At 33.8% G+C, this 26,689-nt stretch overlaps 1 protein-coding gene and 1 long non-coding RNA gene across 3 annotated transcripts in view; one reads left to right on the forward strand and one right to left on the reverse strand.

The window, feature by feature from the left end:
- Positions 1 to 26,689, reverse strand: part of MGAT4C (MGAT4 family member C) — a 724,438-nt gene that overhangs the window by 650,343 nt on the left and 47,406 nt on the right. The gene's annotated exons all lie outside the window — the stretch shown is intronic.
- Positions 3,660 to 26,689, forward strand: part of LOC109501699 — a 33,671-nt gene continuing 10,641 nt past the window's right edge. Inside the window, exons 1-3 of one of the 2 annotated variants that reach the window (XR_002159931.2) lie at positions 3,660 to 3,867; positions 7,007 to 7,069; positions 7,960 to 8,014. This is a non-coding gene — a long non-coding RNA (uncharacterized LOC109501699). The remainder of the gene's footprint in view (positions 3,868 to 7,006; positions 7,070 to 7,959; positions 8,015 to 26,689) is intronic. The other variant, XR_002159932.2, reaches the window with a different exon arrangement.

Here is a 26,689-nt window from a genome sequence, read left to right on the forward strand (position 1 = left end):
TTTTGCAATTATTTCTCCTTAAAACTACATTTTTTTGTAAGTCCTCTATTTTTTTTTTTTAAAAACTGGACAAATCACGGGTAACTCTGAGAAACATAATAGCTTGTGGACATCCATGTGTTAATAAAGCTTTCAGAGACATATTTTTTTCCTCCCTCAGAGCAAATTTTGCTACAATTTTCCCTTAATTAATATAATTGATAACAGTTATATAGATATCTGGCATTTTAATCATGTAGATATGTCTTTTGCTGTCTAAAGTGAAATTAAAAACTGCCAGCAGTCTTGTACTTCCAGTGGTAGCTGGAAAGGAAATTAAAATAGAGCTGGTAATAAACGGTTGATATGTTCAATGTGAAAGATCACAGACCTGGGTCATACACATGGGGGAGGGGTGGCAGAAAATACAATGACAGATGCAGAAGAAAAGCTCTTATCCACATGATGAATTGGGAATGTTGAAGTCTTTAATAACAAGCTCAGGTAACACATAAGTTTTGCAGCATAATTAAGGCCAAAACTTTCGATTTGGTTATCATTAATTTTTGTGAAGATTTAAGAACAAACAGGACTGAAAAACACTGTATTACTCACTGCCATTTCATTTATCAATATGTTGGTGGATATTTGGTTAAAGAGATCTAAATATATTCAAAATTCTTTTGACCAAGCATTTTGAAGCTTATAAGAGAGGGTTTAACTTTGATCTATTAATATACTAAACTAATACTGAATGGATGACTATCAGGCAGACTCTTCTAGACACTGTCAGCAGCTCACTTTCAGATAATATAGGCAGTCAGAAATGTTACAAACATTAGACATGGGCTACCGCCTCTGGATAATATCAAGAATTTATCATTATAGAAATTGGAAGGATGACAAAGAGCCAGGAATTTAACATTTTATTTCCAGGTCTGTATTCCTCAGTGAAAGTTGAATCAGTGGGGATTTGGATTCATGTTCCTAACATGCCAATCTCTTTCACCTTTGGGGATGATATGAATGAAGACACTAGATGAGGCTATGACTGAATGAATGTACAGGGGGTAATGTATAGAAGGAAGAGAAGTCCGGAGAACAGAACTAAAGGAATGTCTATCTTTGGAATTCAGGAAGAGAAGGAATAGTCAGGGTCGCAAATATATTGTATAATTTCATGTAAACCAGAGGAGAATATCAAAGGCAATGGTAATCAACCAAAGAGTATTTATAGAGACTTCCAGGGGTATAAGATATGAATTTTAATGTGTTACTTGAGTCAGAATATTTTTCTTAGCATTTACAAAGCCAGATCTTAGAAAATGATTGGGAAATGGAGAAAATTAAAACTTTTTTTAGGATCTCAATAGGAAATTCACCCAAAGCAATTGCTCAATTGTTCACAGTAACATTTATTAATAATTAAAAGTGTTGAGCATTTTATTATAAATTTTAAATTGAAGGAAATACATTTTTCTTCAACTTTTTCTTCTTTGATTACATCCAAATTTCTTTAAAAAGTAGCTGACACTTACTGCTTTCTTTTCTTTCCACCCACTCATTTGGTATTCAATCTGGCTTACATATCCGACACCTGCCCCAACTCTCCTCTCTCAATTTAGATGATCTAGTCAGCAACAGTAGCTGAAAACATACTTAGAGTAATGCTAAGAGCAACCAGATATCATTAAATAGCAGATTTTCTCAATAGTCAGATACTTCTTATATTCCATTCTTCTAAGTAATAGACTTATCCTTTTTATATTTTATTCTATTTTAATTTTATATAGAAATAACCTACGACTATGTATAAGCAAGCTCTGGAGTACTTAACCAAATGATCAGTTTTTGTCATATTAATTTTTAAATCGTATTAGTTTGCATAAATATATATAGAAATCTACACTTTGGTAATGTGAAACCTACATCTTCATTCAATTATTTTATACAGAAATAGTAGCTGTCACTGAATGCAAAGTCTGATGTGATTTTCCCTTTTTGGAGACAAACCATCATCTTTTAAAGGATCTTAAAAACTGGTAACACAAGAAAAAATAGTGCAATGTATAAAATTTTAAAAATGTTTCTTGGGGCGCCTGGGTGGCGCAGTCGGTTAAGCGTCCGACTTCAGCCAGGTTACGATCTCGCGGTCCGTGAGTTCGAGCCCCGCGTCGGGCTCTGGGCTGATGGCTCAGAGCCTGGAGCCTGTTTCCGATTCTGTGTCTCCCTCTTTCTCTGCCCCTCCCCCGTTCATGCTCTGTCTCTCTCTGTCCCAAAAATAATAAAATTTAAAAAAATAAAAAAAAATGTTTCTTGATTTTTTAAAAATGGCAGCTTTAAATCTTTTTATATTAAACAATGCAAAACAAATATGGCTTCTATATCAAATATCTAGATTGAGTAGGCTAGGAAAACACTGTTGCATGGCAAAAAAAAAAAATCATGTCACTTTTGGATTGTACACAGTATGAAACTCAAAACCCATGTCTCTCCCTGCATAAGAATAAAGACACCTACTTTTTTGAGGAAATATTTCCTTTCAGTAAGTGGAGTCACACTTAGGTAGAGCAGAGATTCTAACTGAAGTTAGTACTACTGTATCACAAATATGTTAAGATCCACTAAGAATATTACCCAGGTTGAACGGTAATAAGCAAAGTTTATTCAGTTCAGTTATAGGAACAACTTTGGTCATCTTTAACTTCATAGAATACCTAGCATACAGTTAGAGCACAGTAGGAATCAACATATTTTTTGGATTGTTGATTTTATTTCCCTGGTTCCCAGGTGAGTAAATTGAGATGGAATGTATATTGTAAAAAAATGACAAATGAGAAGTAGCTTCCTGGAGAAAGGTTTATTAAGAGATAGAATAATTTGGTTTATGTAGGGTTCTAGTAACTCTACACAAATGAAGTCAGTCCTTACACAAGAGTTGAATTAGAGCCTCACAGGATAGGAACATATTTCCCAAGAAGGTAGTAGCTCAGTTGAAGAAGCTATAACTATGAATCACTTTTATCATAGAGGTTCCATTCTCTGGGAGGCTGATTCAGCCCAAAGATATGTTTTTGTTTCTACTTTACAGTGTTTTAGAAGTGAGTCTGAGTATCATTAGTCAGAGTCTATGCTCTCTACCTACTATCCTCAGTCATTTCAAATTAGACCTAATTCACTTTTTCACATTTTTGGCTGAATCCCAAAGTCATTTGAATGAGAGATGCTTGATAATTGGAAGACCATTATGGAAATTTGGTTATTATAATATTCCATTTCCAGCACATCAAATCAAACCAAACACCACAAAACCTACAAACTGCATGGTGATAGAACTTTTTCTGTAATCTACTATTTTTTGTAAATTTGTTGTGGCTAGCCACTTGTGGGGATAGTCTACTACTTTTAAGAAAGATTAATGAGTTAAGTGTAGAGGTCATTGTGAGAGAGAGCCAATACTATAAGGAAATGTAAAACTAGATCAGAATCAAAGAGGACTAAGAAAAGCTGGAAACTACTGAACAGTTGGGCCTTCCTGCCTACTTCATCAAACTTACCCCAGCCTCAGCTAGAGTAGTTTTGAGCATCTCAAGAGAGAATAGTTTTGAATTCCAAAATGACTATCAACAGGGCAACGGATAGAGATTGTGGTATTTTCTTGTAATGGAATGTGACTCAATAATAAATGGATTGTTACATGTAACAACATGGATGCATCTCAAAGTAACTATGCTGAGTAAAAGAAGATAGACTAAAACAGAACATACTGTATAATTTCTATAAAACTAGAAAAGGCAAACATCTTCAGACAAATAATGCATCCCTGATTGCCAGGGACAGGAGAGATGGGAGGAAAGAACTATAAAAGGACCAAGGAAACTTTTGAGGGTGAGATACATATTCATTTACCTTGATTTTTAATGTTAGTTTCAGTATATGCTGTATACATATGGCAAAAGTTATCAAATTATAGACTTTAATACGTGTAGTTTATGTCAATTATACTTTTTTTACAAACTATTTATGTTTTTATAATTTTTTTTGATGTTTATTTATTTTTGAGAGAGAGACAGAGCACGAGCAGGGGAGGGGCAGAGAGAGAAGGAGACACAGAATCTGAAGCAGGCTCCTGATGTGGGGTTCTAACCCACGAAAGCAAGATCGTGACCTGAGTTGACACTTAACCAACTAAGCCACTTCAATAAAACAATTTAAAAGATGAATACATACAATGAGAATGGAAATGACAGGCACATGAAAGATAAATCTGTCACATAAATTAGGGACTGAGAAGCAAATATCTTCTCTCTGAAACAATCAATTTAGCCAAATTATCTATTGGTGAGTAAGAACTTAGAACAAGGAGAGATAGGCAAATTATTTCATGTAATGGAACTGAGCCATAGGAGCCTGATGTATCCATTTCTACTTTAGGGTGAATTTTTATAAGGAGGCTTTAAAAATTAGTGCTCTTTTGTTCAAACTCCTCTCCCCTAGACACAGTGCTAAAAAAGAATATTGTCAACATTTTCTTCCTTCCACATTAGTCTGAACAGCAATTGGCATATTTTTTTTTCTTTAGCTATGTTAATATATCCAATCAGACTTTAGTCTAGTCCTTCACTTATGGTATGTCTCCTTAAAGAGATTTTCAACACTATGATGGCTAGTTATATGACTCAACTTGGTCAGGCTAGAGTACACAGTTACTTAATCAAAAAAGTAACCCACATGTTGCTGTGAAGGTATTTTGCAGATGTATTTAAAAAAAAATAACATTTATTTATTTTTGAGAGAGAGAGAGAAACAGAGCGTGAACAGGGGAGGGGCAGAGAGAGAGGGAGACACAGAATCTGAAACAGGCTCCAGGCTCTGAGCTGTCAGCACAGAGCCCAACGCGGGGCTCGAACTCACAGACCGTGAGATCATGACCTGAGCTGAAGTCAGACGCTTAACCCACCGAGCCACCCAGGTGCCCCAATGCAGATGTATTTAACAACAAGCAGTTGGCTTTAAGTTGGATTAAATAAAGTTTACCCTTGTTAATGTGGATGGGCCTTTTCCAACTAGTGGAAGACCTTATAAGAGAAAACTGGGGTTTCCCAAACAAGTAATTCTGCCTCAAGACTGCAACATCATCTCTTGCTTGAGTTTCTGGTCAGCTGGCCTACACTACTAATTTAAGAGTTGCTAACCCCCACAACCACTTGAGATAATCCTTTAAAACAAACATCTTAATGACTACATCTTGTATATCATACTGGTCTGGTTTCTGGGGAGAATGTAGACTGGTATGATTACTGATATAACGTGTGCTGATTTTTTAGTTTTTCTATGAGGAGAAATACCATTTCATATTTTAAGACTTTGTGGAACTCACCTAAAAGTTTACAACACATATTTTAACACTTCGTGAACTATTTGTGAGATGATATTTAAGATATCACTAATGCTTAAAGTCTGGTTTACAGTTTGCAATTTTTTTGTTTGTTTTTTCATCTAATCTTAAGATATATGTATTAGTTAATTCATGTTACCATATTAAAATACTATAGACTGGGTGTCTTATTAAAATTATCTCCTATTATTTATTTATTTATTTTTTCCCTAGGGCGCCTGGGTGGCTCAGTCAGTTAAGCATCAGACTTTGGCTCAGGTCATGATCTCAGTTGGTGGGTTCGTGTCCCATGTTGGGCTCTGTGCTGACAGCTCAGAGCCTGGAGCCTGCTTCAGATTCTGTGTCTTCCTCTCTCTCTGCACCTTCCCCACTCTCTCCCTCTGTCTCTCTCAAAACCAAAACAAAACAAAATATTAAAAAACTTTTTTTTAACGTTTTTTCTCATTATCCTGGTGGCCAGGACATCTAAGATCAAAGTTCTGGCTGACTAAATTCCTGGTAAGGACTGTGTTCCTGGCTTGCAGAAGGCCACTTTCTTGCTCTGTGCTCACATGGCCTCTCCTTGACACATGCCCCTAGGTAGAGAATGAGCAAGCTTTTTGATGCCTCTTCTTTAAGGGCACTAATCCCATCATGAGGGCCACACCCTCACGATCGCATCTAAATCAAATTACCTTCCAAATTGTGCATCTCTAAAAACCACCCCTTTGGGGGTTAGAATGTCAACATTTGAATTTTGAGGAGGACACAATTCAGGTCATCAGGATATATAAATATTCTCTGCCAAATCACAATAATGACTTATTTTCTTTGCAGTTTTATATTCATTCAAACATTATCACGTATTTTATTTCAATTGATTTTATCAGCCACTATATCAAGTAGACAAATGAGCATATCATCACTATTTTTCACAGAAAGAAAGAAAAAAAAAACATAAAAATTAAAAAAGCCTAGTGACTTGCTCTGTATCAAATACTGTAAGCAGAAACAAAAACTATTTCCTTATAATTTAGAACAATATTATTATTTTGTCACACCATAATGTCACAAAATATCCTCATATCCATAGAAGAAAGAGCTATATATTGGTATGGGATACAGAGTATAAGGGCAGCTGCGATAAAAAGTCTTTGGTTCTGGCATTTCTACTGACTTACCCTCAAAGGCCTGAAAGATCACTGTTCTAGAAACTTAAGTAGTAATTAGATTTCCAGCAAACCAAAGTGTTGGCTTCACTTCAATTTTATAGTAATCCGAATAGGCCTTTGGTAAGCTGAATTAAATTATTTTAGAAGTGCTCTTGATTGATTTACCTAAGATATGATCAGGATAGTTCTCTGAAACTCTGTGTGAAAAATAGGCATTAGTTGCCTAAAATGTTCTTTGTGTATTGTAGTGATAGATACTTCCCCCAACTGAGGGGGGGAGGGGAAGTGCTGCAAAACAGAGGCTTTGGAACCTATTTTAAACAAGAGAATTATTTCTTATATAAATACTTGCGATGAAATACTGTAGATTAAACATATTGGAGAGGTGTCTCTAAGTGGTGTGTGTGTGTGTGTGTGTGTGTGTGTGTGTAAATGCAGAGAGCTAGATTTGACTCTACTCTGTCCCCTTCTCTCCAAGGCATACCATTGGAACCCTTTGTTCCTTCATGCTACTGGAACGATTTGAAAATGCCAGTTCCAGGTGATACCTGCATACAGTTTAATATTTTTATATCTGGATTATTGTTCTTCTTAGAATATATATTTTTGCTTAAAATAGGAAGGATAGTCATAAATGGAACTGTACACCTGCTACAATAGAGACAGCTCCCTACAATGTAATATAACCCCTATTCTTGCCTTCCCACTGACTTTAACCTCAAGGCACTAAAAATAACCATTCTGTCTAACAGTAAGTAGTAATTCAGTTTCCAATTCAGCTAAAACCGTAGCTTCACCTCAATTTTAACAGCTGAAATTCTTATGTCCTCTATGGGTCATATCTGGTCACTTTTAAAACCTCTTAAATTCAGTTACTATGGAACTAATGGATATCACATATAGTATCCCCAGGGTGAACTGAAAAGTAAGTGAGAAATGCCTTTCTCTAACAGCTTCTTTTCAAAAGTGTCCAAAGAACATTTTATATTGAGCACAATTTGTGGGACACTTTACATTTTTCTTATGATAGGTGGAAGAACTGTTGATTGAGATCTTACATCATGAGCTTCTACTGAAATTCAACAAACTGCATTTCAATTACCCGAGGTTCCTTTGGTTCTTACATGGGTGTCACAAAAATAAATTGCTATAAAGCTTTGCAATCATATACCGCTAAAGGTTTTCCTAGACCAAGTTGGCAGGTTATCACAGAAACACATATTTGGATAAAGATGAATCAAGGAATTTTGATAAGCCACAAAACATAGAAAACGATGGTAGTACACTTTTTTATTTCTAAGTGCTTTAAAAAAATAACTTTTACTTAGCACAATTCTTTGATACATTTACTATTACTCTTTTATTACCTCATCAAATCATTGACAGCTTTTTGAGATAACTACATTTATTAACTTTCCTTCCCCTTTGTAGATAAGAAAACTGAGACACAGAGAGACTTAGTAAATTTCCTCAATTCATTCAGATGGTAAGTGACAAACTCAAAATTCAAACAGAGGCACTCTGGTTCTGGAGATTTATGTATATAACCCTATTTAAATAGTACTAAAATTTTCAAATTCAAATAAATGCAATGAGTCAAGTACAAAGAAGTTGAATGGTAGATATTTTACTGGGCAAAATTGGTAACTGAGAATCACATTATAAATTTCCACAATAGCTCACTTTCCTTGCAATGATTTTATGTCTCTAATACCATGGCCCAACATTTATGAACATAAAAATGAGCAGAGGACTATGCTTCTGAAAATTTGGAATGAAATATAAGAACCTATTTATATTTTTAACTTGTAGATAAAAAGGTAAGCAACTTTTCAAAAGAGCAAATTACAATTGTAAAATGAGTGATTTGGATAATAAATTCAATGAGAATTCAGAGTTGTTTGACACTTCCCCTTCTATCCAAGATGGAGTAATAAGGATTCTCTTGCCTGAAACAACCAAAAGAAAAAAATAGGGAGAGGAAAAAATATATTTGCACACAGTTTTGAAGATACTAGGTCAGGCAAGAGAGTGATTCCTGAGAAATAATAAACTACACATGAAACTAACACAAGATTGTATCAACTATACATAATAAAAATAATAAATATAATAATAATAATAATAATAATAATAAGAGGAAGAAGAAGAAGAAGAAGAAGAAGAAGAAGAAGAAGAAGAAGAAGAAGAAGAAGAAGAAGACGACACAAAATGCTGAGTCTAATGGTGCCTATGCTTATGGAGAGTATGTTCAAGCCGTAGCAAAGGGGAATACGGATGGAGTCTCAAAGTTCCCTAAATTGAGGACATTTTGCTGGAAGTATTCTTAGCTTAGGGAGAAAATTGCAATATAGCATGAATGAATGTCAAAATAATTATGTGGAGCAAAAGAAGCCAGACCAAAAAAAAAAAGTATATAATTCCACTTACATAAGAATCTAAAAAATACAAACTTCTATTGACAGGAGACAAGTGATTATCTGGGGAAATTCAGGGCAGAGAAGAGTTGTAGGGAAGGATTACACAAGACCATGAAGTAACTTTTGGGCATGATAGTTATATTCAATACCTTAATTTTGATGGTATTTTCATAGGTGTATAAATATGTCATAGCATATCAAACTATACACTTGAAATATGTGTAATTTTATCATATTCAATTACACTTGAAATTATAAAAATGTCTGGCTTGGGCATAATGTTTTAGGCAAGTTGGGTTTTAGAACTGTTCTTTGATATGGATATCATGTATGTGTCCCTTCAAACAGCATAGGTCACTAACTTCTAATAGGCTGATATTAAGAAGTAGGTACTTTGTGCAGTAATTAGGTCATGAGGATGAAATTCCACGATGGGATTCTGTCCTTACATGAAGAGGAAGAGCCCTTTGTCTCCTCCATGTGAAGACTGAACCAGAATGTGGACGTTTATAAACCAGGAAGAGGGCCTTCACGGGAATCCAACCATGCTGTCATTGTGATCTTGGATCTCCAGCTTCCAGAATTATAAGAAATAAATATCTGTTATTTAATCCACCGGTTGATGGGAATTTGTTGTTAACAGTCTGAGCTTATTAAGACAGTCTGTATGGAATGATAACATTTAATACAAGAAAATAAAAGGAAAGACTGTGCTCTGCGTGACGAATGGTGCAAACAGAGCAGCATGATATTATGTTTAGAGGTCCGTAACTTGATTAGTTTGGCTTGAATATTAGTTAATTTGGGTCTTAGGAGAGAGTACAGAGGTAGTTTAGGATTAAATACTGTTGTGGGATAGCTGCAATTATCTAAAAAGAGATTGTATTTATTTTCTATTGCTGCATAACAATTACTACAAATGTAGTAGCTTAAAATAATGCAAACTTATTATTTCACAGTTTCCATGGATCAAGGGTCAGCATGAGAGTATTACTTTTCTATTACTGCTATAATAAATTACCACAAACGTAATCACTTAACATAACACAAATTTATTCTGCTCTGTTTCTGGAGGTTAGAAATCTGAAATCAATTTCACTAAACTAAAACTGAGTTGTAAGGCGTTGGCAAGGCTGTTTCCTTCTGGATGCTGTCAGGGGAGATTCAGTTACCTTGTCCTTTTTCAGCATTCAGTGGCCACCTGTATTTCTTGGCTCGTGAACAATTTCTCCACTTCAAAGTGAATCACTCCAGTCTCTGCTTCCATTTTAACATTGCCTTCTTCTCTCTTGACTTTCTTGCCTCTCTCTTGTGAGGACCTTTGTGGTTGCATCTAGTGTCCCTCCCAGATAAGGCAGGCTAATCTGCCCTCTTAAGATCCTTAACTGAATCACATCTGCAAAGACTCTTTGCCCTTTCAGGTCACATCTGTAGGTTCCCATTATTAGGAGGTGGGATTGTAGGGAGCTGTTATTCTGCCTACCATCATGGATTAGCTGGGTCCTGTGCTCAGGTCTCAAAAGGCTGAAATCACAGTAATGGCCAGGGCTGTACAGTCCAAGAGGTTCTCTTCCAGCCTCATTCAGGTCGTCGTCAGACTTGAGATTGTAGAGTTTCTTACTGGCTGCCTGATGAGGGAATCACTAGAGGCCAAACTCTGGATCTAGTCACATGACACTCACATCATGCAGCACTTTTTCAAAATAACACAAATTTATCTTGTTATTATGATGATTGGTGTCTTATCTAACTTTAGTTCTGTGCTATTCAGCATCTCTCCCATTTAAGGAAGTTATGAGAAACCGTTGAGTATTTATATTACATATTTAAGGATAAAGCAGAAGTGTTTTGTGAGTACTTTTGACATTTCAATATATTTTATCCTTTTTTGAAGGCACCGCCTACCATGTACTAACAAACAATGAACATATTTCCAGAGTAGAAAAACATGTCATCATAAAGCAGTAGCAGGTTCAGAGCCGACAAATAAAAGAGTCACATTGATGATGCTCAGTGCTCTCTTTTGCCATTTTTCAAATGGAAAGCAAATAGAAAAAAATTCAGTCTGCAGGTGTTCAGTATAAATCAGATACTGAGTTGCGACATATGTTTTCACTCTCTACGGAATTTATGCTTCTTTAAGACATTTTGTTACAAAACATACCTTACTGAATTTCTGATATGTTAAGAATAAGGAAATAAAATAAGCATATTTTAGGGCTTTGCCGTTGGTTTAAAAAGAGCATAATGAAGTACATCTCTGTGTACATGTTTTATTTTGGTGAAATCACAAAAGGAAATTATCAAGAGAAAAACATTAAATCTGATTCAAAACATAAACTTTTATATAAATGACAAGGGAGAAAAAAATGAGATCTTACCAGGCTTCGAAACAAAATTATAAATCTATTCTACCATTCTTAATTAACTTTTGCCTTTACAAAATTTTAGTGGAAGCTGCAGAGTAATAACCCTATAGTCTACTCCTTCTAGACTTGTGTTGATATGTAGTCATTTTTTTTTCATTTTATCACAGCCATTCCTAAATCTGTACTGATTGAATATGGCACTTATTTGATATCCCATTAATACACCCTACTGTATTTTTATTAATATTTTGCATATCCATTATGTGCCAGAGTATACTATGAACTAACAAGCAGGGATTATTTCATTTTTTTCACTAGTATCCACATCTATGCTTTGAATATTACCAAAAAAATTATAATAAGTCTATAGATATTTTCAATAAAACTGATTACAGTATTTCACAGAAATTTTAAGCATTTTGTGATTCAGGCATTAATTTTGATTGACAGAGGGACAGACATACCAATTTGCATTCAATTAATACCCATAAATGTGTGTGTGTGTGTGTGTGTGTGTGTGTGTGTTGTATATGGTGTATTTGCAAATGTCTGATACATAGTAGTCGTTCTGAAACTGTAACTGGTAACGGTAATTACACTTAAAAATCAACTCACCTAGGATTTAGTTAAGGTTTCTATATCTAGGACATAGTTAATAATAATGACATTGTAGGCTCCATCCTATTAGAGATTCTGTGACTTAAAGTTTAGCATTTGGTGTTAATGTTTATGATCCAGTGAGAATGATTTAACCTATATTCAAGAACACAGCAAGTTTTTCATGAAGCATTGGTCTTTCATAAGTATTGAAAAAAGCCAAGTTTTATTATAAATATCAATTTATAGTGACAACAATAGTGTGGAAATTAAGCATTAACTGCCCTTATGTGTCTATTATATCACATTTTTATCATTATACTTTGAACTCTGAGGAAGTATATAAAGTTTATAATAATCCTTTTATTTCCCAATATTAATATAATTATGTAAAATAATGTCTATTATATATTTATATCTAATTAATGTCATTTTTGTTATTTTGTTGGCTAATTGAAGTTTTTGAAGGAACATCCTATAATGGCACTATGATTTTTTATTTATATATATTTTGAGGCCTCTCAAAAACTATGTTAAAATTTGCATATGATGCATATAAATGGGATTGAAGTAGACTGTTAAGAAACATCTTAGAAGTAACTGTCTCATTTTTTACATAGACAATGTATTTGTCATAGAATATGGACATAAATTTCAGGTAACTCAGTAATATATGTTTAACACTGGTGGAACCAACTTATGTATGAATACTTTCAACATTAAAACCATAGATTCAGTCTTGGAAATAGTTAATAATTTTAATCTATACTATTAGAAATTTATGTCTTAAATCAAGAAAAAATAATTTTGGAATTAAATAGAAATTTTGAGCGGTTTCTCTAGAAATAGTTGGGAGATATAGCATTATATAAATTTTTTTAATGCTTATTTATTTTTAAGAGAGAGAGACAGAGCATGAGCAGGGGAGGGGAAGAGAGAGAAGGAGACACATAATCCAAAGCAGACTCCAGGCTCTGAGCTGCCAGCACAGAGCCCGATGCGGGGCTCGAACCCACAAACCTGAGCTAAAGTTGGATGCTTAACTGACTGAGCCACCCAGGTGCCCCTGGGAGATATAGTATTATAAATATGACATTAATTTGAAGTATTATAGACTGAATTCTATACCCTCTCAAATTTGTAGGTTGAAATCCTAACTCCAGTACACCAGAATGTGACCATATGTGAAACTGGGTTTTTTTGTTTGTTTTTTGCTCTGTTTTGTTTTGTTTTAATGTTTATTTATTTTGAGAGAGAGAGAGGGAACCAGCACAAGCAGGGGGAGGGTCAAGAAAGAAAGGAGAGAGAATCCCTAGCAGGCTCCAAGCTGTCAGTGTGGAACCTGACACAAGGCTGGATCTCATGAATCATGAGTTCATAACCTGAGCTGCAATCAAGGTTCAACACAAATGACTGAGTCACCTAGATCCCCTGAAGATAGGGTTTTACAGGGGCAATTAAAATTAAGTCGTTAGGGTGTGCCCTAAACCAGTATGACTGGTATTCTTATCAGAAGAGGAAGTTTGGACATAGGTGTATACAGAGGGGAAATGATGTGAAGATACATGGAGAAGACAGCCATCTACAAGCCAAGGAGAAAGATCAGGAACACACCTATTCTGGCACTCTGAAGGCACTATCCTGCCAAAAACTTGATCCTAGACTTTTACCACCCAAAACTATAAAGAAAGGGGCACCTAGGTGGCTCAATTGGTGGAGCTTCTGACTCTTGGTTTCAGCTCAGGTCACGAGCTCACGATTTTGTGGATTTGAGTCCCACATGGAGCTCTCTGATGGCAGTGTGGAGCCTCTTTGGGATTCTCTCCCTCTCTCTCTCTCTCTCTCTCTCTCTCTCTCTGCCCCACTCCCACCCACACTGTCTCTCTCAAATAAATAATAAATAAACTTTCTATTAAAAAACTATAAAGAAAGAAATTTCTGTTATATAAACCACCTAGTCTATGGTAACTTGTTATTAACAGCCTTAGAAAAGGGCTGGAAAGAAAATTTCCCTTAGGATGAATCGTACCTCAATTCTCACCCATACCTGATGTAGGTAATATTTATAGGTGATTTGAACTTAAATTTGCTTCTGGAATAGGTTAAGACTTTGAGTCTGGAAGAATCAGTTAAATAGGTTTTGCATATGAAAAGGATATGGCTTTTTAGGGGACTAAAGGTAGATTATTTGCAGACTTAATTATGTCCCTTCAAAATTCATATATTGAGGTCTTCAGCCCTAGTACCTAAGAATATCAGTACATTTGGTGATTACATTACAGAGGTAATAAAGTTAAAATAAGGTCATTGTGGTGGGCCCTGTCCAGTATGACTGGTGGCTTTGAATGAAGTGGAAATTGGGACACAGACATGAGCAGAGGCAAGACAACATGAAGACACGGGGAGAAGACAACAAGCTACAAAGCCAAAGAGAGAGGCCTAGAATAGCACCTTCCCTTAGGCCCCTCAGAAGCAACCAACCCAGTTTACAATTTGATCTTGGACTTAAAACTTGCAGAACTGTGAGGAAGTAAGTTTCTGTCATGTAATGCACTCAGTCTGTGGTTCTTTGTTGTGGCAGCACAAGATAACTAAGACAACTGACTAACACACAACAATTTTTCTATTATTGAATAGGAAATAAATGTAAAATGCGATCACTTAAGTAATTACAAGTCTTATGATGATACTATATAATAAATATAATAATTTTATTCATATCTTTAAAGACTATATAAAGCAAATGGTATATATACATGTATATACACATATATACACATATATGTCCATATCCATATGGTTACCTACAAACTGATTTTAAGCTTCTTCAGGGAAAAGACATTATAAACAATTAGAATCTTTTATTTGTATTTATATATAACATATAATCTAGTGCATCTGTGGTACTTAACAAATTTGAATAAAATAATTAATTAAATATAAATTATTTTAATTACATTAGATGATTAATTCTACTTAGCCAAAATATACCAGTTTACCATGGCTAAGTTAAACAAAAGTAATTTTTAAAGTCCTCCTTTTTATTTCTATCCATGCAACTAAACATAAGTGAAAGGAAATGCGTTAAATGTGTAAGGATGCCTTTGATGTGTGTGTGTGTGTGTGTGTGTGTGTGTGTGTGTGTGTGTGTGTGTATATATATGTGTGTGTATATATATTTGTGTATATGTATATACATATATATATATATATATTTTTTGAAAGGTGATTTGCCTCACAGTTGGGAGTGGCTATATTGTCAAGTGATTATAGTTATGCTATTCTCCTATTTTTCTCCTTTTGAAAAGAAGTCATGTTTGCATCAATTCAGTTTGTATATAAATAATTCACTACATTTATTAATTTAATTGCAATTAAATTTCTTAACCAAAAATATCATTCTTTATTATGACAAAAAAGTTCCTTCTCTATTCTAAAGGATTTTAAGTATTTTAAGCAGCATTTTCAAGAAAGCAACTATTTAAACAGCTCACACTTTATCTTAATAAGAACATTAATTTAATGATTGAAAATAGAGTTGGTTCTATAATGAGGTCTCATGAGTACTTTATTATGTAACATCCCCAAAGACAACCAATTCTGGGAAATATGAGAGAACTATTGATGAGAACAGAATCAATATAATGGATTATTTGTGTGTCACGAATACTCAGGTAAAAACAATTGTTTGGTGGTTAATTTTATAAATTACAAAAACTTAACCTTTTAAAAACCCGTACATTTTATTATAAAAAGTAGCAGGTCTTTAGTAAATGAATGTTTCTATTTAGTGGAAAGAGTCATGAAAATGTGTTGCACTCATGAAAAGGTGTTGCAAAAGACCTTCTGAAATGCTTTGCATATAGGCACAGATACAAACCCTCTTCCTGTGGATTAGAAAACTGGCCAGTCACCTCCCTGTTTTTTTAATTGGGAAATGCAAACTTACCATCCTACTGAACATAGGATAAACTCTATAGCTTAACACAAAGCCATGTGAATAAAGTATATCCATTCATTTTTTAATTTTTATGTATAATTAAAATATAAAATGATGTACCTATTATTTTATATAAGTAATGCACGTATTACTTATATAACATATAGCAACATATAATAATATAATGAAATTGATTTAATATATATTCATAATTAGTATATATATTTAACAATTAAAAATATTTGTTGCGTGTCCATTACAAATACCAGTGAGAAAAGGCATCATTCTAGCTCCTGAGGAGGTAAAAGTATTACAGAGATGTCACACATATACTCAAATAAACCCAAATTGGACAAGCTCTATCACAGACGTGTATGAAAGTGCCATAGGAAGGATTAAGAAGAAACCAACCTTTTTGAAGGGGGTTAGAAAGGATTTCAGAGTCAGTGATAACATGTGGGCAATAACCTTTGAAGGAAAAAAGGACAGAATGACATCTGAGTTATACAAACATATAGTCTTATTTGTTAGACCATGTGATTTACTATTTTTAAATCATCAATTATTCCTATTTAATGTTTACTTATTTATTTTTGAGAGTGCATGAGTGGGGGAGGGTCAAAGGGCGAGGGAGAGAAAGAATCCCAGGCAGGCTCCATGCTGTCAGCACAGAGCCCGACATGGGGTTCCATCTCACAATCCATGAGCTCACCATCTGAGCTGAAATCAAGAGCTGAGACACTTAACCAACTGAGCCACCAAGGCATCCCTAAATCATCAACTATTCTTATTTTTCAGCTTTCTCGAGTTGTGTTTTTTGTTTGTTTTTGACCCTGAACTTTATATAAAATTGCTATTACCTGAGTCACTGTCTTACTAATCTTATCAAGCATGATATATTCACCTCTTATACTGAACAATAGATTCCTCTATACAAAACAAGTCAAGAGAAGAATACATAAAAATTTGACTGAATATATTTTTAACTTTGCTTAAAATTTAGAATTTGGCCTTTAAAAACAAATTCTGTATATCGTATATTGATAAAACTTGACCTAAGGTGATGCGAGTGAGAATGAAACAGATTTGGAAGACTTTAACAGAATAGAATTTTTACAATTTATACTAATTTCGTATTACTACAAGTTATGGATGTGTAAGAACACTTTTAATAATTTATTTTTATTTTTAACATAAAGTCACATATTTCCAGGTACAAGATCCTTGATTAGTCAATATAAATAATATATTTATTTAAGATACCATCTTATCCTCAAGAGCTTAACATAAAACGTAAAACTCATTTAAAAATAACAAATACTTCTTTTTCTTAATAGTTATTTAAACTGGTATTATTAGGGGCACCTGGGTGGCTCAGTTGGTTAAGCATCTGACTTCAGAAGTTCAAGTCATGATCTAACCATTTGTGAGTTAGAGCCCCGCATTAGGCTCTGTGCTGACGCTGCAAACCTGGAGCTTGCTGGATGTTCTGTGTCTCCCTCTCTCTCTGCCCCTCTGCCCCCTCTCTCTGTAAAAAAATAAATAAACATTAAAAAAAGTTTAAAAAACCTGGTATTACTAATAAAGCTTTATATGAGCTGATAGAGAATTCAAACTACTGAGGAGAAAAATATTCATTTACTAATTTGTGATCTTATATATTTATAAACCCCAGTTTTGCCATCTATAAAATATGGATAATAATTATGTTCCAGAGTTGTTTTAAGGAATATTAGTGAAAATATATGGAACTACCTCTTACAGCCTTTTACACTTCTTTTATTTCTTCCTTCCCATTTCTTTTATGTGTTTAAATCAAGTAAGACCAATGAATACCATATTTTTATAGGATGATTATTAAGACACATCCAAGAACATCAGTTATGAAAAGATTTAGTTTCTTTATGACTTGCCATTATACATGCAACTCAAAGTTATATTGAAAAAAATGCCTACTTGACGTTCACTCTCACCACTTTTATTTTACTGGAAATGCTACCATGGCAATTAGATAACAAAAGAAACAGAAGACATCCAAATTTGTAGGGAAGAAGTAAAACTTTCACTTATTGCAGATGACATAATACTCTATAGAGAAAACTCAAAAGACCACACCAAAAAACTACTAGAACTGATAAATGAATTCAGTAAAGTTGTAGGCTACAAAATGAACATACAGAAATCTGTATACACTACAGATCTGTATACACTAATAATGAAGCAGTAGAAAGCGAAATTAAAACAATCCCATTTACAACTGTACTAAAAATAATAAAATATGTAGGAATAAACCTAACCAAAAAGGTAAAAGACCCATACTATGAAAACTATAAAACACTGATGACAAAAATTGAAGAAGACACAAAGAAATACAGACATCTCATGTTCATGGATTGGAAGAACAAATATTATTAAAACGTCTAAACTACCCAAAGCAATCTACACATTAACATAATCCCTATAAAAATACCAATAGAATTTTTCACAGAGATAGAACAAACAATTCTAAAATTTGTATGGAACCACAAAAGACCCTGAATAGCCAAAGCAATCTTGGAAAAGGAAAACAATATTGGAGGTATCATAATTTCAGGCTTCAAGTTATATTACAAAAGAGTAGTAATCAAAAGAGTATGACACAGAAATAGGCAAATCAATGGAACAGAATATAAAACCCAGAAATAAACTCACAATTACATGAACATTTAATCTTCAACGAAGGAGGAAAGAATATGCGATGGGAAAAAGATAGTATTTTCAACAAAGGGTGTTGGGAAAACTTGACAACTCTGCAAAAGAATGAAACTGAACCACTTATGCCCTACACAAAAATAAACTCAAAATGGATTAAAGACTTAAATGTGAAACCTAAAACCATAAAAATCCTACAAGAGAGCACAGGCAGTAATTTTCTCACATTGCCCATAGCAATGATTTTCTAAATATGTCTTCTGAGGCAGAGGAAATAAAAGCAAATTTCAACTATTGGGACTACATTAAAATAAAAATCTTCTGCATAGTGAAGGAAACAATCAACAAAACAGAAAACAAAACAAAACAAAAAACCCATTGATTGGGAGAAGATATTTTCAAATTACATATCCGATAAAGGGATAGTATCCAAAATAAATAAAGACCTGATACCACTCAACACCACCCCCCCCCAGAAATAATCCAATTAAAATGGGAAGAAGACATGAACAGATCCTTCTTGAAAGAAGATATCCAGTTGACTGACAGACTCATGGAAAGATGCTCAATATAACTCATCATCAGGGGAATACAAATCAAAACTGCAATGTGAGATCACCTGACACCTGTCAGAATGGCTAAAATAAAGAACACAGTAAACATCAAGTGTTGGTGAGTTTATGGAGAAAAAAGAACCCTCGTGCATTGTTGGCAGGAATGCAAACTGGTACAATCATTGTGGAAAATAATGTGCAGTTTCCTCAAAATTAAAAATAGAACAGGGGCGCCTGGGTGGCGCAGTCGGTTAAGCGTCCGACTTCAGCCAGGTCATGATCTCCTGGTCCGTGAGTTCGAGCCCTGCGTCAGGCTCTGGGCTGATGGCTTGGAGCCTGGAGCCTGTTTCCGATTCTGTGTCTCCCTCTCTCTCTGCCCCTCCCCCGTTCATGCTCTGTCTCTCTCTGTCCCAAAAATAAATAAACGTTGAAAAAAAAAATTAAAAAAAAAATTAAAAATAGAACTGCTTTAGGATTCAGCAGTCACAATACTGGGTGTTTACCCCCCAAATCCAAGAACACTAACTCAAAGGGATACATGCACTCCTATGTTTATTGCATAATTATTTACAATATCCAAAATGTGGAAACAGCTGAAGTATCCATCAATAGATAAATGGACAAAGAAGATGTCTCATGTGTGTGTGTGTATATATATATATATATATATATATATATATATATATACACACATAAATGGAATATTATTCAGAGATAAAAAGAATGCAATCTTGCCTTTTACGACAACATGGGTGAGCTAGAAAGTATAATGCTAAGTGAAATGAGTCAGAGAGTGACAAATACCATATTATTTCACTCATATGTGGAATTTAAGAAACAAAACAAAGTTATAAAAGAGAGAGACAGAGAGAGAGAGACAGAGACAGAGAGAGAGAGAGACAAACCAAAAAACAAACTATTAACTATAGAGAATAAACTGATGGTTACCAGAGGGGAGGTGGGTGGGGGGGATGGGTGAAATAGGTGATGGTGATTAAAGAGTATACTTATCATGATGAGCATTGAGTAATATGTACAGTTTTTGAATTACTATATTGTACACCTAAAACTAATAGAACATTGTATGTTAATGATACTGTAATTAAAATTAAAAACTAAACTTAAATAAGATAAAAATAAATTTAAAATTGCCTAGTTGATGAAGAAATAGAGCCAATTAAAATTGAACCTAGAATCTATCTAAGCCTTCATAAACAATTTTGCAGAGTAACTTATCGACTTCAGTAAGATTAATATATGAAATCCATTGGCGATTTGCCAAATCACAGTGTTATATTGTGCTTAGTGATGTAGCCCAGTCATTATTATTAAATCTAAGCTTAATATAATGCTGTCAAGATGGTTTAGTACATTTACTATGTTTACAAAAATATTCTTTCTGATACAGTTCAATGATGAAACAGCTTGTGAATTCTGTCATCTCTGCTTGGTCACAGTACTGACACTTGCTTGCAAGAAGACTATCTAATTTCCTCATAGATCAATTATCAGAATTGGACTGGTTTACCTCTTTCACAAGTTGCTTTGGCAGATCAAAAGGTGTCCTGGCCTGGTTGGTATTTGGCTTGAGTCATTGTTGGATATGTAGAAGATAATGAATTAGAGGCAGCCAGAGACTGTGAATCTTGTGGTTGGAAAAATTCCGAGTAGTCATTGGCACAGATTTCTTCTTATTCAAGAATGTTAGTTTTGGAAGCTAGAGAGCTGGAATTGAGGAACATGAGAAATGAAATATATAACAAAGGAAGCTTGTGCCTTTCAGTGTAGGAAGAAATATAAGAATCTGAGTTGACTCCTTACTAGTACTCCACTCTAGAGGTCCTTTGAAATATGTTTTCAAGTGCTTTGTGTATATTTGGAATAGGAAGACTACTTAAGTCATAAAAGAAAAACTGATTAAGAAAAATAGCTAGCTATAAGAGAGATGCTAGTCTTCTATATATTTTTAAATCAGTTCTCTATGTGGAACTCAAATTTTGAATTTTGAATACTTATCAAGTAACCTCTTTAATAATAATTTATTTTAAAAGAAATCATCTCATTACATTTTTTTCCTTTCTCTTTTGCCTCTAGAGGGAGGGAAGTGAGTTGATTGCAGTCTATTGATCCAGATGAACTGATTCAAATTCCAGCTCCAAAGCTTACTAATTGTGGGTCCTACATCAAGCCCTTTTCTCCCTCCAAGCATCTATCACATGAAAATGAAAATAATACTAGCCTGAAGAGGAGAGTAGAAGGGTAAAGATAATGTATATAAAGCATCAAGCTCATTGTCAAAGGTCCTAATGTTGAAGAGAGCTTGAAATTTCCTATCTTCACCAAAATATGTCTGTGTGTGTGAGAGAGAGAAAGAGACAGAGACAGAGACAGAGAGAGACACTTAGTAAAACAGAGAGAGTATAAGCTGGATAGACAGAGAAGATGCATGATTTTAGAAAACCCATTTACATGTATTTTACAAAAGACACCAAGAAACATAAGTACACTCTTTTTTGAGAAATTTCTCCTTTCTGAAATTTAATTGAAGAATGAAAGCTGGTAGAAGAGAGACTTGACAGCATTTAAGAAAAAAGCTTATTCTAGTCTTGCACTAAATTTGGTAGCATCAAAATAAAGCCAAACATCTACACATAGATATTTAACATAGTAGATCTGGCAACCCGAAAAATATCCCCGGGGTTAATTTGACAACCACGTAAGAAAAGAAGTACCTACTATATCCAAAATGAGCAATGATGACCTATTTTCTTACATTTGTCACTAACATCCTCACTGCTGTCAAGCTTGTTAGTGACAAATAACAAGGGAAAGGTCACAGCCTTATGTGATTTGAGTCAGCCCTGTTTTGAAACATTTACCAATGTTGAGGACAGAATCTCTAGGAGTTGGCTTTCCTCCCAAAGATGTAATTTTATTTGTATGTTTTTAAAACTTCTAAAATTCTCCTTCATGGTATGAAATAAGTTATAATTGTATAACTTATAACACAGACTTACAATAAACCTTCTGGTTTTCCTATGAAGAAAATCTAAATTGATTTTAACATAATACAAATATTTTATTTATAAAAGAATAGAATCATAGCCATTTTTATTATGCCTGATATTTCATTTAAAAATAGGTCAAATTCTGGAAGAAGAAGCAAAAGATATATAAATGTCCATAGAACACACAGCTAGTAAGCAGTTTAACCATCAGGGATTATGTTATGATTGATTCTAAAACCAGAGTTCTTTCCCTGACATTTTTCTACATTCTAATTTCAATGCTTGAAAGGCAAATTATAAAATGACAAAAGGCAAAGTGAAAAAGAAAAAATTAAGTAGTCCTCAATTCCCTTGGGTATCTAGTGAAAACTAATAGTAATTAATATCTGTCAATACACATCATCAAAATTTACCTTTGGTAAAAGGTAACGTCTCTTTGCCCAAAATTAAGGCAATAGAACTTTCTTACAAAGCAAATAAATGATACAAATACCAATTCCCTATTTGTTTTGTGATTTTATATAGTTATAAATGCCATCAGAATTTTAAATGAATATTTATAAAACCATAATTTATTCATTTTTGTTTTCTAAAACTCAATGTTAAGTTTAAAGTTAAAATAGGATACAGTAATCATAATTTTATAAACAAGAAAGTATGGATTTTGGATCTTGGGACAACATTAAAAATTTTGTAAAGTAGCTAGGTATAAAGTATTGAGATGATAAATGCAGCACTTTTAAATTAGAGAGAACAACAAGACAGTATAAAAGCTTCTGCCCAGTAAATGTACGGATTTTTAAAACCACAGCTTTATTTAACGATCTCATGTCATTATGAGAAGGATTCAGGAGAATTGTAAAATGTTATAGGATATTAAGTCAGGTTGCCCAAATGATGTGCTAATTATCTACTTGACCAACATTTTTAGAACACTTTTTTTTTTCTTTTTTCAACGTTTTATTTATTTTTGGGACAGAGAGAGACAGAGCATGAACGGGGGAGGGGCAGAGAGAGAGGGAGACACAGAATCGGAAACAGGCTCCAGGCTCTGAGCCATCAGCCCAGAGCCTGACGCGGGGCTCGAACTCACGGACCGCGAGATCGTGACCTGAGCTGAAGTCGGACGCTTAACCGACTGCGCCACCCAGGCACCCCAGAACACTTATTTTGAGCAAGATACTATTCTAGGCTCTGAGGTTATGGTGGCAAAGAAAAAAGCAGACAACATCCCTGTCCTCATGAAAATTCCTTTCTCATGATATCATTTTGTGCAGTAATCTTCACAATGTTCAATATTTCCCATCTAGATTTCTTTCTTCCTATGAGATAACAAATCTAAAGTTGGACACAAAATATTTCAAGATTATTTTTTAAAGCTTGTCACCATATAATTATACATATATAGTAATGATTTAACATAAAATTGTTTATATTTACATAGAATCATTTGATTGCTATACTAGCATTCATTAAAATTTTGTATGCAAAAATTAAACCAGATTTTTTTCTATTTATGTTACTTAAAATAAAAGAACTTCTTTTTTTATTAAAGTTCAGTGACAGATGCTAATTTTCAAATTGGGATTTGTTTGGAATAGGATTAATAAAAAGACCATATATTATTGGTGGTATAAGTGTACTTTATTTTTCAAAATAATGCAAGGTTTACGTTTTGGACTGTATTGTATATCCCCAAATTCATATGTTGAAGCCCTAACCTTCAATATGATTATATTTGGGTACACGGCACTTAGGGAGGTAAATAACACCATCACGAAGGTGGGACCCTAATCTGCTGGGACTGGTGCCATTATTAGAAGAGGAAGAGATACCAACACAAAGGATCTTGATTTTAGATTTCCTTGATCTTAGATTTCCTTAGATCTTAGATTTCCTTAGATTTCCTTAGATTTCCTTGATCTTAGATTACCTTGATCTTAGATTTCCAGCTCCCAGAACTGTGGGAAGATACATTTTTTGTTGTTTATGTAACCCAGTTTCTAGCCTAAGGAGATTAATACAATTTAAAACAGACTAGCTAAGGACTGTGCTTTTATGTTATATCCTTCTAAATCATTTCATGGCTTAATATTATCTATTTTAGATGTGAAATAGGAAGAAATTCAATGCATCTTGTTATCAATTGTAATTTGAGAATAATATATCAATAATTTAGAATGTAGTGTATTAACCCAAAAAGTCTGTGATTTCATAATCATCTTTGTTTTTACCACAAAACTGAGGATGCCAGTCTTTGTAAAATCATCGTCACAACATTTACAGATTAAATGTGTAATAAAAGGCTGTAATAATTTAATAAACTAGTTAAATTTAAATAGTTAAATATTTCAATATAAATCCAGAAGCAGGCATACAAAGTTTGATTCACAAAAGGAAAGTAGTTATTATTATAAATATCATACACATACACACTTTAATGTAATTTAAAAAAAAACTTATTTCACATGAATTATCTCAATTATCCCTCCCAACACGGAGGAAGTCATAAAAATATTAACAAAAGTGTCCTATACTGTAAACCTAGAGTTTCTTATATATCTTCCCTTCAAGAAAATTACTAGAGTTACACTTTTATCATTATTCATATGATTATTTATTGTCTATCTCTCCCATTAGACTGTAAGATCCAGATTTCTTTTTCCTTTCTTCTACATTATGAATGTTTTTTTAACTCTTTAAAATTTAAATTAAATAGATCTTCTAAATGCTTGACTTCTCTTTTTAACTTGTTCCTAATAAGTTTTGCATTATGGAGAACCACTTGAGAAGCTTTATTCATTTTCTTGTTTTAATGAGAATAGGATCAAATTTTATCATTTCTAATCATTTCATGGAAAACATTGATATGCTTATTAAACTCAAATACTATGTTAATGTAAAGACAATCAATTTAGTCTTCAAACTGGGTAGGACTAAATTAGTAATGCTGATAGACAAATCATGTTGGGTATTGGGTTCTTTTGGATAACCTAAGAGTGAAAACCTTTATCAACCTTCCTTGTAATACAGGAGGGGAGATTCCAATACCCTAAAATACTCCTAGAGATGATTCTATAGCTTATCAAATTTGAGGGCAATGCCTTGATGTGACAGGCAATAAGTATGCATAAGGTCTTCAACTTTTGTCCCTACTTTTACCTACTTTCTCATATTCATGTGTAAGATTCCTGATAACGCCTAACTGCCAAATGTTTATTGTAGTTAAATGATGCTATAGTCCACCTGGCAGGACATTAGGAAGGGAGTTATGCCATAGAAATTCTTCCTACCAACTAAAGACCACAACACTGTTCTCTAGTTGGGAGAGGTAGTAGCAAGACAAAATTTCTGTGACGATACTAGAAAACATCTCTCATAAGTAGTAAACGGAATACATGGATCACAAAGATTGATTTATTCATTATTTTTTTACATTTATTTTTTTAAGTTTTTATATAAATTCCAGGTAGTTAATGTACAGTTGAATATTAGTTTCATATCTACAATATACTGATTCAATACATCTATAAAACAACCAGTGATCATCACAAGTGCACTCCTCAATCCCCATCACCTATTTAATCCATCCCCACCCACGTCCCTTCTGGTAATCATCAGTTTGTCCTCTATAGTGAAGAGCCGATGTCATGGTTTGACTCTCTTTTTTTTTCTTCCCTTTGCTTGTTTCATTTCTTAAATTCCACATATGAGTGAAATCATATGGTATTTGTCTTTCTCTGACTTATTTTGTTTAACATAATACTGTGTAGCTCCATCCATGTCATTGCAAATGGCAAGATTTCATTCATTTTATGTCTGAATAATATTCCATTATGTATATATATATATATATATATATATATATATATATATATACCTCAAGTTCTTTATCCATTCATCAGTTGATGAACACTTGGGCTGCTTCCATAATTTAGCTATTGTAGATAATGTTGGTATAAACATAGGGATGCATGTATCCCCTTGACTTACTATTTTTGCATTCTTTGGGTAAATACCTTCTAGTACAATTGCTGGATCATAGGGTAGTTCTATTTTTAAGTTTCTGAGGAATCTCCATACTGTTTACCACAGTGGCTACCCCAGTTTGTATTTCCATCAACAATGCAAGAGGGTTCCCCTTTCTCCACATCCTCACCAACACATGTTGTTTCTTGTGTTGTTTATTTTAGCCATTCCTGACAGGTGGGAGGTGACATCTCACTGTAGTTTTAATTTGTATTTCCCTGAAGATGAGTGATGTTGAGCATCTTTTCATGTCTGCTAGCCAACTATATGTCTTCTTTGGAAAAATGTCTATTCCTGTCTTCTGCCCATTTTAAATTGGATTATTTATTTTGAGTATTGAATTTTATAAGTTCTTTGTAGAATTTGAATACAAATGCTTTATTAGATATGTCATTTGAAAATATTTTCTCCCATTCCAAACGTTGCCTTTTAGTTAATTGTTTTCTTCACTGTGCAGAAGCTTTTTATCTTGATGAAGTCCCAACAGTTTATATTTGCTTTCGTTTCCCTTGCCTCAGTAGACATATCTAGAAAGAAGTTGCTACAGCCAATG

The sequence above is a fragment of the Felis catus genome, chromosome B4 (genome assembly GCF_018350175.1).
Source record: "Felis catus isolate Fca126 chromosome B4, F.catus_Fca126_mat1.0, whole genome shotgun sequence".
In the NCBI taxonomy this organism is placed as follows: domain Eukaryota; kingdom Metazoa; phylum Chordata; class Mammalia; order Carnivora; family Felidae; genus Felis; species Felis catus.